General features: G+C 40.7%; 1 protein-coding gene across 2 annotated transcripts in view; it reads right to left on the bottom strand.

Annotated features, from left to right (window-relative positions):
* Positions 1-15528, bottom strand: part of LMF1 (lipase maturation factor 1) — a 346467-nt gene that overhangs the window by 301109 nt on the left and 29830 nt on the right. The window contains exon 1 of one of the 2 annotated variants that reach the window (XM_032762720.2): positions 1082-1089. The exons of the other annotated variant lie outside the window; for it this stretch is intronic. The gene's annotated coding sequence lies outside the window, so the exon portion shown is untranslated. Of the gene's footprint in view, positions 1-1081; positions 1090-15528 lie in introns of those variants that run through there. 2 annotated transcript variants of the gene reach the window in all.

Consider the following 15528-nt stretch of genomic DNA (forward strand, 5'->3'; position numbering starts at 1 on the left):
CATTCCCTCTTCAAGGGTATGTCTACACTACCTGCCAGATCGGTGGACAGTGATCAATCCACTGGGGGTCGATTTATCCCGTCTAGTCTAGACACAATAAATCTAAGTAGGTCGATTTCAGCTACATTATTCTCATAGCTGAAGTTACATAACTTAGGTCTATCCCCCCTCTCCCCAGTATAGACCAGGCCAATCAATTCAAATAATTAAGAAGTAAAGGAGGCCTCAATCCATTTAAAGGAAAAAAAAGTTCTCTTCCTGTCAGTTTTGAGGGGTAGTCAATAATACATATACAAAAAGGAATGGCCTTTACACTAAATCATATAGATTTAATAAATTCTAGGGGTATGGTTTCTGAATTAAAGAGGATTGTATTGGTCAGTGCCAGCCCTGGAACAGGACTCCTCTAGTTATCTACAGAACCGGTACAGTACAGTGATAGGGCAAGTGTGCCTGCTCAAAGTGACTCACCCCTACTTGTACAGGTGAATGTACTTCGGTTAGGATATTTAGCACTTATACAGAAAGATGTCTGTTCTAAGCGCTGTATGGACATTCATTCCCCTGACCCCCATGCGGTATTATCTGCATTTCACACCAATGGGAAAACTGAGACAGAGGTGAAATTGCTTCCCTGAATTCATACAAGCCACTGGCAGAGCTGGGTCTCCAGATTCCCAACCCCACATTCATTACTCCAGTCTATCCTCTTACTCAGTCTCAGACCTGCTTTAATCTTTGGCATTGTCACGGTCAAAAATGAGCTCAAGTGACATGTCCAGGAGAAATTGCAGTTAGACCAGCCTACATGCTTTCTTTACTTAATACAGGATCTCTCACTAAATCAATTTCAACATAGACATTAGAGCAGTTTCCCTTTGCTTAAGGTAAGTATAGAATATACGGAAGATTTTTTTAAGCTTGATAGAGGACTGAACAGTGCAGAGATTATTATAACCATAATATTCTTTTGTGTGAGTAAGAGACAGAAAGAGAGAGAGAAAATAATTTAAAAGCTACCTACCCACAAAATGCACCAATAAATTACTGCGGATATTTTTTCTGATTTACATTCACTTACCAAAGGAATACCTGCAAAATAAAATAGAAAAAAAAAACATTAAAATCTGGGCTAATCATTCTTATTGACCTTTGCCTCAAATTACTTTTATCTCACACGGACTCTGATTTCAAAATGTCTGTGGCAACATGTCTGTAATAATGTAAACATTAAATACATAATGTAACAAATGCACTAAAGGTGAATTTCTACTCACAGTGGCTAGAGATGTGCAAAGTGTATAAATAAATATTGAATGCAAGCCTAGTTATTTTATTATTTATTTAGATTTAGAATAACTAAGATGCCTGTCCAAGGCTCTAAGCACCCTAAAATAATCATAAAAATATATACAATTGAGTTAAACCTCAGCAGCTCTGAACTTGGGTCTATTAAAATTTGGCTAGCCAACCACCTACCCTCCATCATCTATGAAACACACCATCAGCCTTCTCTGGAGACCCTCTCAAACAGGTGTCCCTTGCAGCATGCCTGGAAAGTCCCCAAATTTGGTCTATTTCAGAGCAGGCAGAGGGAGGACAAGTTCTAGAGACTCAGACCCTCACAGAGGACACATTGCCAGTTGCCCTCTGTTTTATAACCAGGGAAATGAAGCTTGAGTGTCCATACTGACTATGATACTACAGTGCAGCAACTAGTGGAATGACTATAGGATGGAAGTCAGGGACATCTGAATTCTAGTCCCGACGCCCATGCCAATTCCCTCTATGACCTTCAGTGAGGTCACTCCATCTCTCAGTTTCACCATATGTAAAATAGCAATAAAAATGTATCAGTAAGCACGACAGATAAGTAAGACACACATTTAAACCACTGTCCAGATAAATATTTTTATTCACTGAAAATATGCGATGTCTTGCTGAAGAGCGGGGAACATCTACGCCCTGTCAATTCTAATTTAGCAAGGTTGTCAGTTCTCCAGAATGAACCAAGATGATATTTATTATTATTCTGTCTGGGTTTAAAGGAGGAACAAGCCATGGACAGGAATGAATGTACTGTACTGTACTGCTCCCCAGGTCTTCAAAGATGCTCCGGGATGAAAGAAGATATTTGTATTACTGTCGTGCCTATCAGATCCCACTGCGCAAGGTGTCCAAACCCATAGTTGGAGACAGTCCCTGCCCAAAGGTTTACACACCTAAGAGATGAGAGAGACAGAGGCACGAACAGATCAAAGGACTTGACCAAGATCACAGCCAAGTCAGGAATACAACCAAGATCTCCTGACTCCTTGTCCAATGTCCTAGTCATTAGACCAGACCGCCTCTACAATACATAAGACTAAATGCATTATCCTGCAAATCCAACTGAAGTAAACAGGAGTTGAAGGTGCTCAGTCTTCAGAATCAGCTACCAATACACATTTTTACTGCAATTTTCAAAGCTGCCTAGGGGATTTGTATGCTCTCCTCTCACTAGTTGCAACTCAAGTCCCTGCCATCTGATAACACCACAAAATAAGGGTCCTATACCACTGAACACCCAAAACACCTGCTGATGTCATGTGGGAGTTTTAGGTGCTGAAGGGGTGAAGTCTGTTTTTTAAGAGGATAAGGCCATATCGGTCTAGTGCAATGGCTTTCAACCTCAAGAAACAGACTCTACCTCCTATAGTTGAACCTTATGAATGCACACAAAAAATTACTGGTCTTCCTGCCTTTCAGGAAACATGCTACAGGGAGGTCTTATATAGTATTTCCAAAAGGAGGCAGCGTGGGCCAATGGATAGGGCACTGAACTCTGCCATATACCTCCCATGTGACAGCACACAAGTCACTTTCACAACATTTACCTTACTTGGTAAGTTTACCTGAAAAAGGAAATATTATATATTACTGACATTTTTATTATTATTATTATTAATTATTACTACAACAAAATGTGCTAGGGCATATTTACTAGCACATTATAAAGCACGGTAAAACAGAAAACCAAAATACAATTGATAAAATAAACCTACAAGGATGCATTAGCTTTTTTATAGAAGGTCCTCTCCTCACTTTGTGCCTAACTTGTAAAATTCAGCAATCCACCGTGAGCGGCATTTTAGCCATAAGTGCAGATTAGTGAGGCTGTACTGTGTGGTTATTCATTGATATTGTTTCCAAAACATCCTAAGCACTTTTCAGACAAAGATGCAGCCAAGCTCCACTGACAGTAGTAAAAACTTTACTAAGCAACCACTGTTAGAGCCTAAAGGATATTGCTATAGTGCTGAAAATCCCATGTTCACTTTCACAGGTGGATTATTTACTCACATCTTTGATTTTTTTTTTTAAACAAACGACAGGAGTTCATCCAATAAGTCAGTTGCTACTGGATGCATGATTTGAATGGTGCTAATTACAGCCAACTGGAAACCGGAGTTTCCATTCTGCAGGAAATTTCAACATTTTGAAATTTGTACTCAACTCAAATCAGAACAAAAGCCAACATTAAGTAAGTTTCCTGTGGAATGAATATGCTCAACTAATTTCAATTTGGAACAATTTTAAACATTTTGTTTTGATAACGTAAAAAACATTTATTTTGATTCATTATTGACTTTTATTTGATGATACATTAAAATGAATATTTGGCTGTCAAAGTCAAAATGAAACATTTTGACATTACCAAAACAAAAGTGGCTGAAACAATTCAATCATTCATTTCAACTCCCCCCCCCACCTCAAAAATTTCCTCAAAAATCAACATAGTCCCATGAAACATTTTTATTTCAATTAAACTATTTTCTGACAGAAAAAATGCTTTGAGGTCACTAGCGTGAGTGGTGCTGACACGAGTCTATCTCCTGGCAGTGGAGAATGTGCTCAGCTGCAGTGTACCCATACCCAATTGGACAAGAAATGTGGATAAATGTTTGCAAGATCATAGTCTACACTTAGTCCTGCTTTCAGGCTCAGGCCCCAAAACGTGCTTTCTTCTGCGCTTTCCAATCCCTTATACGTACAATTAACACCGATGTGTAATGTACCACATGCCACTTTTTTTAAAGACAAAAAATTATAAAAGTTTTTTAAAAAACTACTGTGTGTGCTACTGGAGCGCATCCTACTGTGATGTGCAAATGTTTTCTTTCTCTCTCTCACACACATTTCCAACAGTTATAAAAATCAATCAATCCAAGTATTTTATTGCATATTTAAAAAACAATTTCACACGGGGCTACTGTTGCATAGAAGCCATTATTTTCAAAAGCACAGTAAGTTTTAACATTCTTAATAAAAGTGGCTCTTTATAAAAGATATCTGTCATTAAGGGCACCTCCACTTCACTGCTCTCCACCACAGTTGTGGTGCAGTTAAATATAAACTTGTACGAATTATTCTTTTTTCCTTGGCAGACATAAAAGAACCCCCTGAGGCCCATTCCAAAAAACACACAATGAGGAATTAATAAAAAATTGTATTCTTTTCAACCACATTAAGTTTTCTGACGTGTGTCTGTTGCTGATTACATCAATCTAGGCTCCATAACTTGTCATGTGATGACAAGCAAACACTTGTGAATTTATTTCTCTGAAGAAGTTCGTGATACAAATGCCAAGAAAACCAAACCGAACGGCTCACTATGAGTCCATAAACACAGCAGGGTCTCTTATGGAGATTTTCAAGACACAAATGACAGGAAGGTGCCTAACGCCCATTGACTTTGAATAGGAGTTAGGGGCTTAGCTGCCATTTATGCTTTTGAAAAATACAACTCCTTACCAACACACAGTAAGTAGGACTATTTTTTAAATAGTGCTTTCTCTCCCCATAGCCTCCCTTAGAATCTGGCAGAAACGTTTAATAAAAACAGATTACAGACAGAGAGAGTTAACTAAAAGTGTGGGTTTGGTTTTGCAAATTGCAACAGTGAATCATTTTGGGTCTGCAGATGGTCAGAACTGGGAATTTCACAAACTCAACATACTATTTTCAGCTCATGGTGTATGGATTACATAAATCACATTATATTTCTGTTCCCTAACTGGATGAATTATGTCATTAGCCAGAACAATATGAATTACGTATTTAAATGCAAAATGGTAAATTGTGACTTTAACAATTAAATATACAATCAAAATTCACTTTTAAGCAAATATTTGAGCTAAAATTGTGCTGATTAAGTTTCACTGCTGCAATATTCATGGAACGCAAAAATGAAAGGGTAGTGAACATGTTTTTAATTAAATTTGCTTCAGATGAAAACATTCATAAAAAAAATTCCGCTATTTATACATATGTTGTTGCTAGAAGTCAGTGAACTTGGAAATGTAATATTTTCCATACAAAATAAATTATCTGGATAGCTAATTGGGAATTGCTCAGTCTTTCAATTATTATTTTTTTGGTTTAAATATATAAACCTGACTAACCTACAGCAATATTAAGACCTATCCAGTGATGGTGACCTTCAGTAATGGAAGAACTGGTTAACATTCATAGAAGGAAGTGTAGTTTCAGAAATGCATTTCAGGTTCCCAAAGCATATTATTGGAAATGAACGATTATACAGCAAACGCCACCTGTCTCCACTCTGTAAAGGTACTCTGCTTCTACATGGTGTCACTTGGTAATCACCATTCACTGATTTTAGCATCAGACCCTTCACCATCTAATCAGAAGGCGAGGCAATCTGGAAGCAAAGATTTGCAAACTCAGCCAAAATGTGTAATCTCATCAAAAAAATAATCCTGTCACATTAACTTGATGTATTTTCCATAAAATCATGTTGATTTTCATTACATTACCCTTCTCTAGTTCTTTATTGATCCAGTCCTGTATCAGCTGTTCCATTATCTTGCCCGGCATTGATGTCAGGCTGACAGGTCCATCACTACCCTAGTCATCTTGTTTACCTTTTTTTTTTTTTTTAATTGGCACAATATTAGTTTTCTTCCAGCCTTCTGGAACCTCCCCAGTTCTCTTATACTTACTGAAAGTAACCATTAACAGTCCAGCGAGCTCCCCAGCCAGCTCTTTGAAAACTCTTGAATGCAAGTTACCTGGACCTGCTGATTTAAAAATGTCTAAGTTTAGTAGCTTCTGTTTAACATCCTCCAGAGATACTAGTGGAATGGAAAAAGTGCTATCACACATCTAATGGGGTTTTCAGAGCAGTGTGCCTCCAAGGTGACAAGCAAGATCATCCCTGAAATACTGTCATCCAAAACAAGGTATATCATATGTTCTCCGTCTTCTCCTGGGCACAAAGACACGCAGAAGACTTCTGAAACACCAATATGAAGAATCCGGTGAATTTATGTATTGATGGCCATGTGGCCATCTAGCAGCTCTCAATATAAGGAGACATGACTTCTCTGCTCCTAAGGACTCGACTTTGATGCTTAACAGAAGGAAGAATATTTCCTGAATTTAATTTTGATAATGGGTGCAGTTGGGTCTGAATTAAAAATAGACATACGTGGTTTCAGCAGAGAAATCTCCCAACCTCAAAAAGTGCCTGATTGGAGAGGGCAGCTATTGGGAGGTCTATTTTAACGGATCAGACGTACAACAAATCCTCCTGCAGAGATTCAATATGTCCCCATAATCCTGCTTCAGAGGTGAAAGTGAAATCAGCTACAGAGATTGCTCCAGAGACATTTCCAGAGGCTAGCCCTTGTCTCCCTTCTCCCATGTGGGCCCTGTCTAGGGGTCTCAAAGAAGGAGCTGGCCTGGGGTTCACAGGTGGACGCCTCAGAAGATCTACCCTGAGCTACTGCATGAGTTCCACATAGGCCTAGATACAAGCATGAATCCCCTGGGAGGTCTGGTATTGAGGTGGCAGCAGGGAGAGAGAGCTGGGCCTGCAGGCAAAGTCGAGCATTGACAGTATTCGTGATGAGTCCAGTGCCCTCTGTCCATAGCCCAAGCAGCGGAGGCAGCTTGGCTTCTCAGTTAGGAGCGTAGCTGCTGATGCGGGCTCTGGGGACTCATGCGCTTGCTGCCCTCCTGCTGCTGCCTCCCCTCATGGAAATGGAGGAAGGGGAGCTGCTTGCCCCTGGAGCTGGTTTCTCCATCCTGTTCGTCTGCTTTCCTGCCCAGGGGGTTGGGCTGAGGAAACCCCACACAAACTGGGCTGGAGAAGGGGAGGGGCACTAAACTCTGCCCACAGAGACTGCCAAGCACCCCGGCGAAACACTCCATCAGACCTCTATTTTTGCCTCTGGCCTAGTACACCCTGACCACAGCAGGGGCAGCAGCTGCTGCAAATGCCTCCAACGGGGAAGCAGAGCTGAGGGCACAGTCTCCCCAAAAGGCAAATGCAGCCATCTGGGAATTAGACAGCTATACGACTGAGCAGACACTGTCGTCAGAGTTTTTAAATAAAGGCTCGAGTTTCCTTCCAAAAAGCATGGCAGCAGGTCTACCTGCCACCAGGAAGACAACTAAAACTGCAGGCTACATCAGGGGACAGAGCATTCCCCACTAGCAGTAACAGACAGACAGACAGACAGTTCTGGCTTCAAGCAGGCTGAAGTACCCATTGCAATGGATCAGTGGACCGTAGCATGATGAATACTGTATAGCATAACCTCACTTAAGCTCCCTGCATTGTATCAATCAGTTTGTCTCTTCTCAAACTTAGACTGTCAGTTCTTTGAGGCAGGGACTCTGTTTTCACTGTGTGTCCATGTACAGCGCCAAGCGCAATGGGGCCCCGGTCCTGTAGTGGGGCTTTTAGGCATTATTACAACCAAACAAAAAAAGTAATGATTAAAGTAACCTCAAGTTACACACTTGGAAGCCACAAAAGCCGACAATCCATCAAAGCGATACAACGAAACCACTCCAGTTCTTCATTAACTTAGGATGCATCATTAAGTCAAAAGCGTGGGGCAAGTAACATCTTTGAGAGCTGGTTTCAGCTGTTGCCAAGCCTTAGTATTCCACAGCGGTCGTGGGGGGTGGGGGGAAGGAAATCAGCTAGAATGGTAATAAGTGAAACCACTTGTCTTGGTTTCTGGATTCATTTTATTGTGGTCACAGATCTCTAAAAGCTGGGATGCTGAGCTCTGTAATCACAACATCCACATTTAAACAGAGAGCTATATTTTAGAGAGTTTGTTTCTCTCTTTCTCATGGTGGTGGAAAAGGTACTGACAAGAGGGAGTTAAAAGAGATTCGAAAGAAGAGGGACTCCATAAAGCCTTCTGGCAAACTGAGAAATGCCACCTAATGGAGCAATCCTGGCTATTTAAACAATTATATGGAATTGCTAAATGATAGGGCATTCGCACAAAGCTCTCTACACGGTGTCAGCTCCCATAGTCACTGAAAGGGGCAATGTACCATTTTATTGTCTCCTTGCAAGCAAGGGTACAGGGCTTGGTTAAAAGTCAACCAAAAATTGAATTACCTATCTGAAAGCTGGTGGAACCCAAGGCTTCTGTCTATGTTCATTTCCAAAGCTAAAAGTTGTTATGGGACCTGGTTTAGGCAGCCGCAGAAGTAGCCAAATTCAAATGAAGTCAGCTTTGGTTAGACTGTTCCAGTGCCAAAACCAATCACTGAAATGGCAGCTTGTGGAATCCGGATTGAAGCCGCTCCTTAGATTGGACTATGAATCAAAAGCACAAAACGTGACACCGGCACAGGAAGCAAAGAGGGAGAATGAAAGGAAGTATTGCAAACTCTTCCCCACTCTGGGTTGGATCTGACTCCTGCTGAAATCAATAGGTGCCTTGCCACTGACTTCAATGGAAGCTGGATCCGGCTGCCCTACTTTTATGGAAATCACCGTGCTTACTGAGAGAGATAACAACTCAAAGTGCAAAACTGTGCACAGCAAGTGAAAACAGATATTTAGTGGAAAAAAACAAAGAGGTTGCTGGTTTAAATAAGCTGAAGCCCTGGAACCAAAGGTCAGTTCTATTAGAGTATTTTTGGGTTTATCTGTGCACATGCACACACACATGGTCAAGGAAAACAGAGATGACAGAAACACTGGAGTTCAGCTTTCATATAGAAAATAGTAGTCGGAAAGTTTCATACACCACCTGTTGATACCCTGGTTGGCAGACGTATTCTGCCTGTCTGGCTGTCAGTTCCTTGTTTTATTCCTAAATAAAGTCTTCCTGGAACCTCCAGAATTTATGTAAAGTCATATAGAATTTCACAGAACAACTTTCCTACGGTTTTGTTTTTAATAATCTTATAGAGGGAATATAATTTCCTGTTAAAATACAAGCCTATAGAAAGGTTATCATTTTCTACCACATTCTGTAGGTTTTACGGTAGTTTCTACACGAACCTTTTGGATTCTTCCACATTAAAGTTCTATAAGACTCCAATTCCTTATTCTGAAAGTACTATATGTTTCCATACACCTTCTGCTATTGATTACGGGGGCTTGTCCCAGGGGGCCTGAATCTACTCATTCTCAAAGAGAGAACTTCTATTTATTCAAATATTTCTGGAGCGCTCATCAAACAACGTGTCTTGACCCTGCAAATATTTACTCTTACAAGCAGTGCCTGGCTAGCTAATGAGCTTACTCTCAGTAGTAAGAGTTTCCAGAATTAGGCCCTTAAAGAAATTAGTGAATACAAAGATTCTGTAGATGGCTTGGACACTTCCCTAACCCCTGATTGCTTTTAATCTGTACCAATCAGAGCATTAACCTTCGCTCCAACCACAAGCCATCAGGCAGCTCCAAAAAGTTAGATTAATTAAGAAAGATGCACATATCCTGGGTGGCACTGTCTGCATGAAGGTATTTGGCAAGTTACAACTTTTTAAAAGCATTCATTAAAAACAATATTCGTTCTTTTCTTAAGTCCTTCAGCTGTGGAATCAATACTCAAACCAACATACAGGATACAGCTGAAAATTAGATGTGGCACATAATATGAAATTTAAAATGCTCCTCTGGTACCACAGGGCTCTGCCAGAGACACTAGAGACTGCACAACCTTCCCATTAACCATGCAATCTTCTGATAAGTTTCTTTGATTGTAAACATACTGAGAGAGAGAGTGTGTGTATTTCCATGTGTGGATAGAATTTAGAATATTGTAGATGCCACAAAAATCTATATAATAAAAGCCACTCCTTCCCTGATGTGTGACCCTCACCACCACCTCCACTCCCTTTTGTTGATGATCTATTCATTCTTTTCATCAGATGAAATTTAAAATAAAAAGAGTGCAAAAAAATCATGTTTTTCACTAACACTGTCTTTGAGATCATTGCATCAAGTTACATAAAGTTATTTTCCTGTGCTTTTTCCGAAGCTAAGCAACTGATACACATCACCAACCTCATATGTGTTTTCTTAATATTACAGAGACCACTTGCATTGGTCCAATACAAGATATTACCCCACCCACCTTGTTTCTAAGATTCTGGGATACCACCACTTCTTAATATTAGACAGCCAATAGATTTGACATTTAGGTAAGAAGTGCTAAGGATGAAGACAACATGATAAAATGGCTAAAAGCTCAAATTTTCAAACACGTGACTGGAGAAGTTTACATGTAAACATATACAGTACTCATTGCTGTCAGCAGCATCACGGTGTCATACTGGGAGGACCAACTGCGCCAATGCAGCTGCAATGCTCAGTATCTGATGCAGTCATACCAGTATTGGAACATCTGGAGCAGTTTTCTGTATGGACACAAAGTATTTTTACAGGCATTCCAGGTATCTAAACAGTCCCTGGAAATGCCAGTTTCCTAGCACAGATATTGACATGGTACCCTATATAAAGATAAGTGCTATACAATATAAGATATCCAGAGCACTTACTAACTGATGAGTTAATAATTTTTTTAAACAGATTTTTGCTTACTCTTACACCAACACAACCTTTAAAGCATAAGAACAGCCAGACTGGGTCAGACCAAAGGTACATCTAGCCCAGCATCCTCTCTTCCGACAGCAGCCAGTGCCAGCTGCTCCAGAGGGGATGAACAGAACAGGAAATCATCAAGCGATCCATCCCCTGTCTCCCATTCCCAGTTTCTGGCAAACAGAGGTTAGGGCCACCATTCTTGTCCATCCTGGCTAATAGCCATTGATGGACCTAGCCTCCATGTATTCATCTAGCTCTTTTTTTAACCCTGTTATAGGCTTGGCCTTCACAACACCATCTGGCAAACAGTTCCACAGGTTGACTGCGCATTGTGGGAAGAAATACTTCCCTTTGTTTGTTTTAAACCTGCCACCTATTAATTTCATTTGGTGACCTGTAGGTAATTTTAATTTAAGTAAAGCCTAAACTATCTGTTTTACCAACAATACTAAAAATCAAAAGGAAGAGAAAAATTTCATTTAAGATATTTTTAGATTAAAAAACGCAGGCTCACACAATCATTGATGTTTCTATACAGTATTAACCCTTCAGCCCTCTGAAACAGACACTAATTGCTCTAAAACCAATGGCTCAAGCAGAATTATTATAATTTCCTGGAGTATCATACAGTAACATGAGAAGCACTGGCACAAATGTTTTGGTTTTTTTTTTAACATTTGTATTTACATAGACAAATTGAATTTGCTATGGATCTGATAATAGGGCTATCGACTAGCATCTAGTGCATGGCATTAGCCAAAAACTAGACCCAACAAATTTAAATCTAACAGAAGGCCAAGAAAAAGCAACAAGGTACCTTGATAACTGTACAAAAAAAGTGGAAGGAGGGGGAGTAAAATTCTCTCTGATGACTGCAGCCAACAGTTTTCACCATACAGCCTGACTTTTGATAACTCTTCTCCTCCCAAAAAAGGTTCTATCAGTCCTAAACTAATCTGGTCCAACTTTATAGACTAGCTCACACTATGGATGAATTGGCTCCATTAGTAAATGTCACGTCACTTCTACTTGTTTTTTCAAACCATTTCACGATCACAGAATAGGCAGAGATTTTCAAAGGATCTGAAGGTGCCTAAATCCCATTGACCTTGAACAGGAGTTGGGTTCCTAACCCTCTAGGAATCTTTGAAAATCACAACCTAAATTATTTATGAACAGCTAATTGCCTAGTTTTCTTATTCTATTAAATGTTACTTATTGCCTCGAAACAAAACAGTGGGTGAGGGAGGAAACATTCTCTTTACTTGGAAATTCCCAACCCTTAAATATCTAAAATTCAAAGGCATCTGTGGGATTCTCTATTATTTGTACGGCACTAGCACCTATCAGGATTGGAATCCCATTGTGCTGTGCAAACCTATAAATAATCAACACTCCTGTTTTAAAGGACAGTTGAGTATACCAAAATGACAGGAGTGGGGAGGGGAAAACTTGACGTTTCGAGAGAAATGTTAAATGATTCATGACTGACATCAGCCATCGTTAAATTTTTATCTTTCAAATGCAAACATGTTTTTCATTAGCATCATTAGCTCCCAATTGTATTGCAAAGCAATAGCGTCACATGGTAATAATATCAACTGCTCACAACATTCTTTGAAACTGATATGCTCGTTCTTTTCGGTATGAGTAGGAAGTGCCAAAACCAGCTTCCTCTACAGGAAGGATGACCCCCTGAGATCCTTTAACTTTCGGTTTAAGTTTCTAGAGATAATCCTCTCTTTTTTTTTTAGGGGAGAGGAGAAAGGGGGATGTCAAGCAGCAATCCTTAATAACAAAGGAAATTCCTAAGGTATATTGCCAAACCAAAGAGCAGATAAAAGAATAAGATTCAACTTGTTGTTGGGATACTTTTGAGAGCTAGAAAAACAGACAGAGCCAAGCTGTAATAAAGCTTACTTAGAAAAATGTAAGGCCCCTAACACGATTCAAATAATTTCAAATACAGTTGTCAAAATAACGTGTTGCTTTAAATTAAATTCAGTAAAATCTCTGCGCAAGAACACTTTGTAAAAGCACATACAAAAGTTACACACCATATTAATCATCTGCATTTCTTGTGTATTTTTTATAAGGGCCTAAAACGTGCTTTACTAAAATGAAGATGCGCAGTGCTCCTGTGAGACAGGGAAGCATTCTTACTGTCACTTAGCAGAAGGGTAAACTGAGACACAGATGGATGAAATGCCTTGTCCAAGGTCAAAGCAAGTCAGTGGAAAAACACACACCTTCCACTTCTGCAGAGAAAGTGTCTTCCTGCATGTAAAAGCTGGAAAGTGCACAAGAGTCGAGGTGTGAGGATTCTATTCCCATTTCTACCACTGACTTCCTGCATGGCTCACGAACTCTCAGGACCTGTCTACATGAGAGACACTTAGGAAAGGGTTAAGCAACAGTGAACGAAGGCCACTTCACTTCTGAATGAGCAGCCACACAGGGAATTAATGCACTTTGACTTCACATCTTTAATTAAATTTACCAACTGACTGAGCGGCACCATGCAGATTTGCCCTCAGTGCCTCAGTTTCCTCATTGATAAAAATGGGCATAATATTTATGGAATGTTAAGAGACTATGTTTATGCCTTGCAGAACTCTGAGATCCTCGAATGGAAGGAAATATAAAAATCCACAGTACTGTTTCACACTTTGTATACCGCCATTTCTCTGCTTTCACTTAAAATGCATTCCTTGTTTTGTTTCAGTTTTCAACCAACCAACCAACCAGTCTCCTCCTCCTAAAAAACACTCCATCAAGAAGTTACATTTGACAGAGGGGAAAGAACAGTTTTCAACCCTCCCTCAGCCTTCCTTCAATTCTCTCCATCCCTGTCTCAGGGCGTGCAGCAGAAACCCAGATTAATTTAGAGATGATGCCACCAGAGGTGAAAGTAAGCCGGTACGGTCTGCACTGGACCGGCTTCCCGGGTGGTGATTTAAAGGGCCCAGGGCTCCGGCCAATTCAGGAAGCCCCGAGCCTTTTAAATCATTGCTGGAGCTCCGGCAGCCAGGCTCGGGCAGGGATTTAAAGGGCCTGGAACTCCGACCACTGGGGTAGCGGTGGCAGGGCTCCGCAGTGATTTAAAGGGCGCAGGGCTCTGTAGCAGTCGGAGCCACGGGCCCTTTAATTCGCCCCTGAGCCCCAAGGCTCCCAGCTGCCACTGCAGCTGGCAGCTCCGGGGTGATTTAAAGGCCCTGGGGTTCCCAGCCACACCTGGAGCCCTAGGGCCTTTAAATCTTGAAAGGTCCCGCCTCTTCCAGTTGAGACCACACCTCTTCTGGTTGAGGCCACGCCCCTGCTCAGGACTCCAGCTTACCAGTAAATCCTTTAAGTTACTTTCACTCCTGTGTGCTACTGTGTTTAATGAGGCAACTGCAGAACTGAAGTTCGAAGGCTGTATGACCAGAGTTGTAACTGGAAACTTCATTTTCCCCAGGAGCTGACGACTGAGAAGAGAAGCTACATTTTTTTGCACGCCCTTTTAATTTTGCTCATCTTTGGTTTGGATTGCTATTACTAAGGAGGCCTCGTTTCTACTACCTGATCAAAGAGGCAAGATAAAATAATCTAATCATCCAGTTTTATAACCCTAAACAGTGCTGAACTCGCATCTTGATTTTTTTTTCTCACTCTAAACTCTGTAGCACGTCGGCTGGTTTATTACATTTACATTTTTCTTTTATTCAGTATAAGCTCTGAGGCAAATAAATGGAGCTGCTGTATTAATTAACAGCCACACTTGACAGAGCATCACACCTGGTTAATAAACTCTTCAGATGTCGTACCCCTTAGCAGACAAACATGAAAAGGTAACGTTAGCACAAAATCTCTGTGTCTGCAATTCATCCCCTCAAGATAGTAAAAGGAAAAAAGTGTAATTAATCTTCACAAACAGAATACTGTATGTAAAAACAGGAACACTGTCATTTACATGGAAACTGTTTGGGTTGGTCACAGTTTCTATTAAAAGGGTGGTGTCCCAGGCCTGGTCTATACAGGGGGGTATCGATCTACGATACGCAACTTCAGCTACAGGAATAGCGTAGCTGAAGTCGAAGTATCTTATTCCGACTTACCTCCCATCCTCACGGCGCGGAATCGATGTCCACGGCTCCCCCGTCGACTCCACCACCGCTGCTCGCTCCAGTGGAGTTCCGGAGTTAACGGGGAGCACGTTCGGGGATCAATATATTACAACTAGATGAGATGCGATATATTGATCCCCAATAAATTGATCGCTACCCGCCGAGAGGGCAGGTAGTCTGGACGTACCCCCCTTTATTATAAAGCCTCATTTATGGAGAACAATCACACAGGTGTAACAAAGATCCATCAAACTTCCCATTGCTGGTTATTGCTCTGCCCTGCCAAGCAGAGATGTGGACGCATTTCTCAGCAGGAACAGGTAAGTGCGATAACCTGGGTACTGTAGGCATGTCAGATCCCAGGGAAAATGGATTTATGGAAAAGAGATCTGGTCTAACTTGATATTTTGTTTTACGAGATGACAAGTTTGCTTGATACAGGCAATAGTGTTGATGTAATAGACATTGATGTAATAAGGCATTTGACTTGGTACAGCACAATATTTTGATTAAGAAACTAAAATGACACAAAATCAGCATGCCATACAT

This window comes from Chelonoidis abingdonii, chromosome 9, assembly GCF_003597395.2.
Source record: "Chelonoidis abingdonii isolate Lonesome George chromosome 9, CheloAbing_2.0, whole genome shotgun sequence".
Lineage (NCBI taxonomy): Eukaryota > Metazoa > Chordata > Testudines > Testudinidae > Chelonoidis > Chelonoidis abingdonii.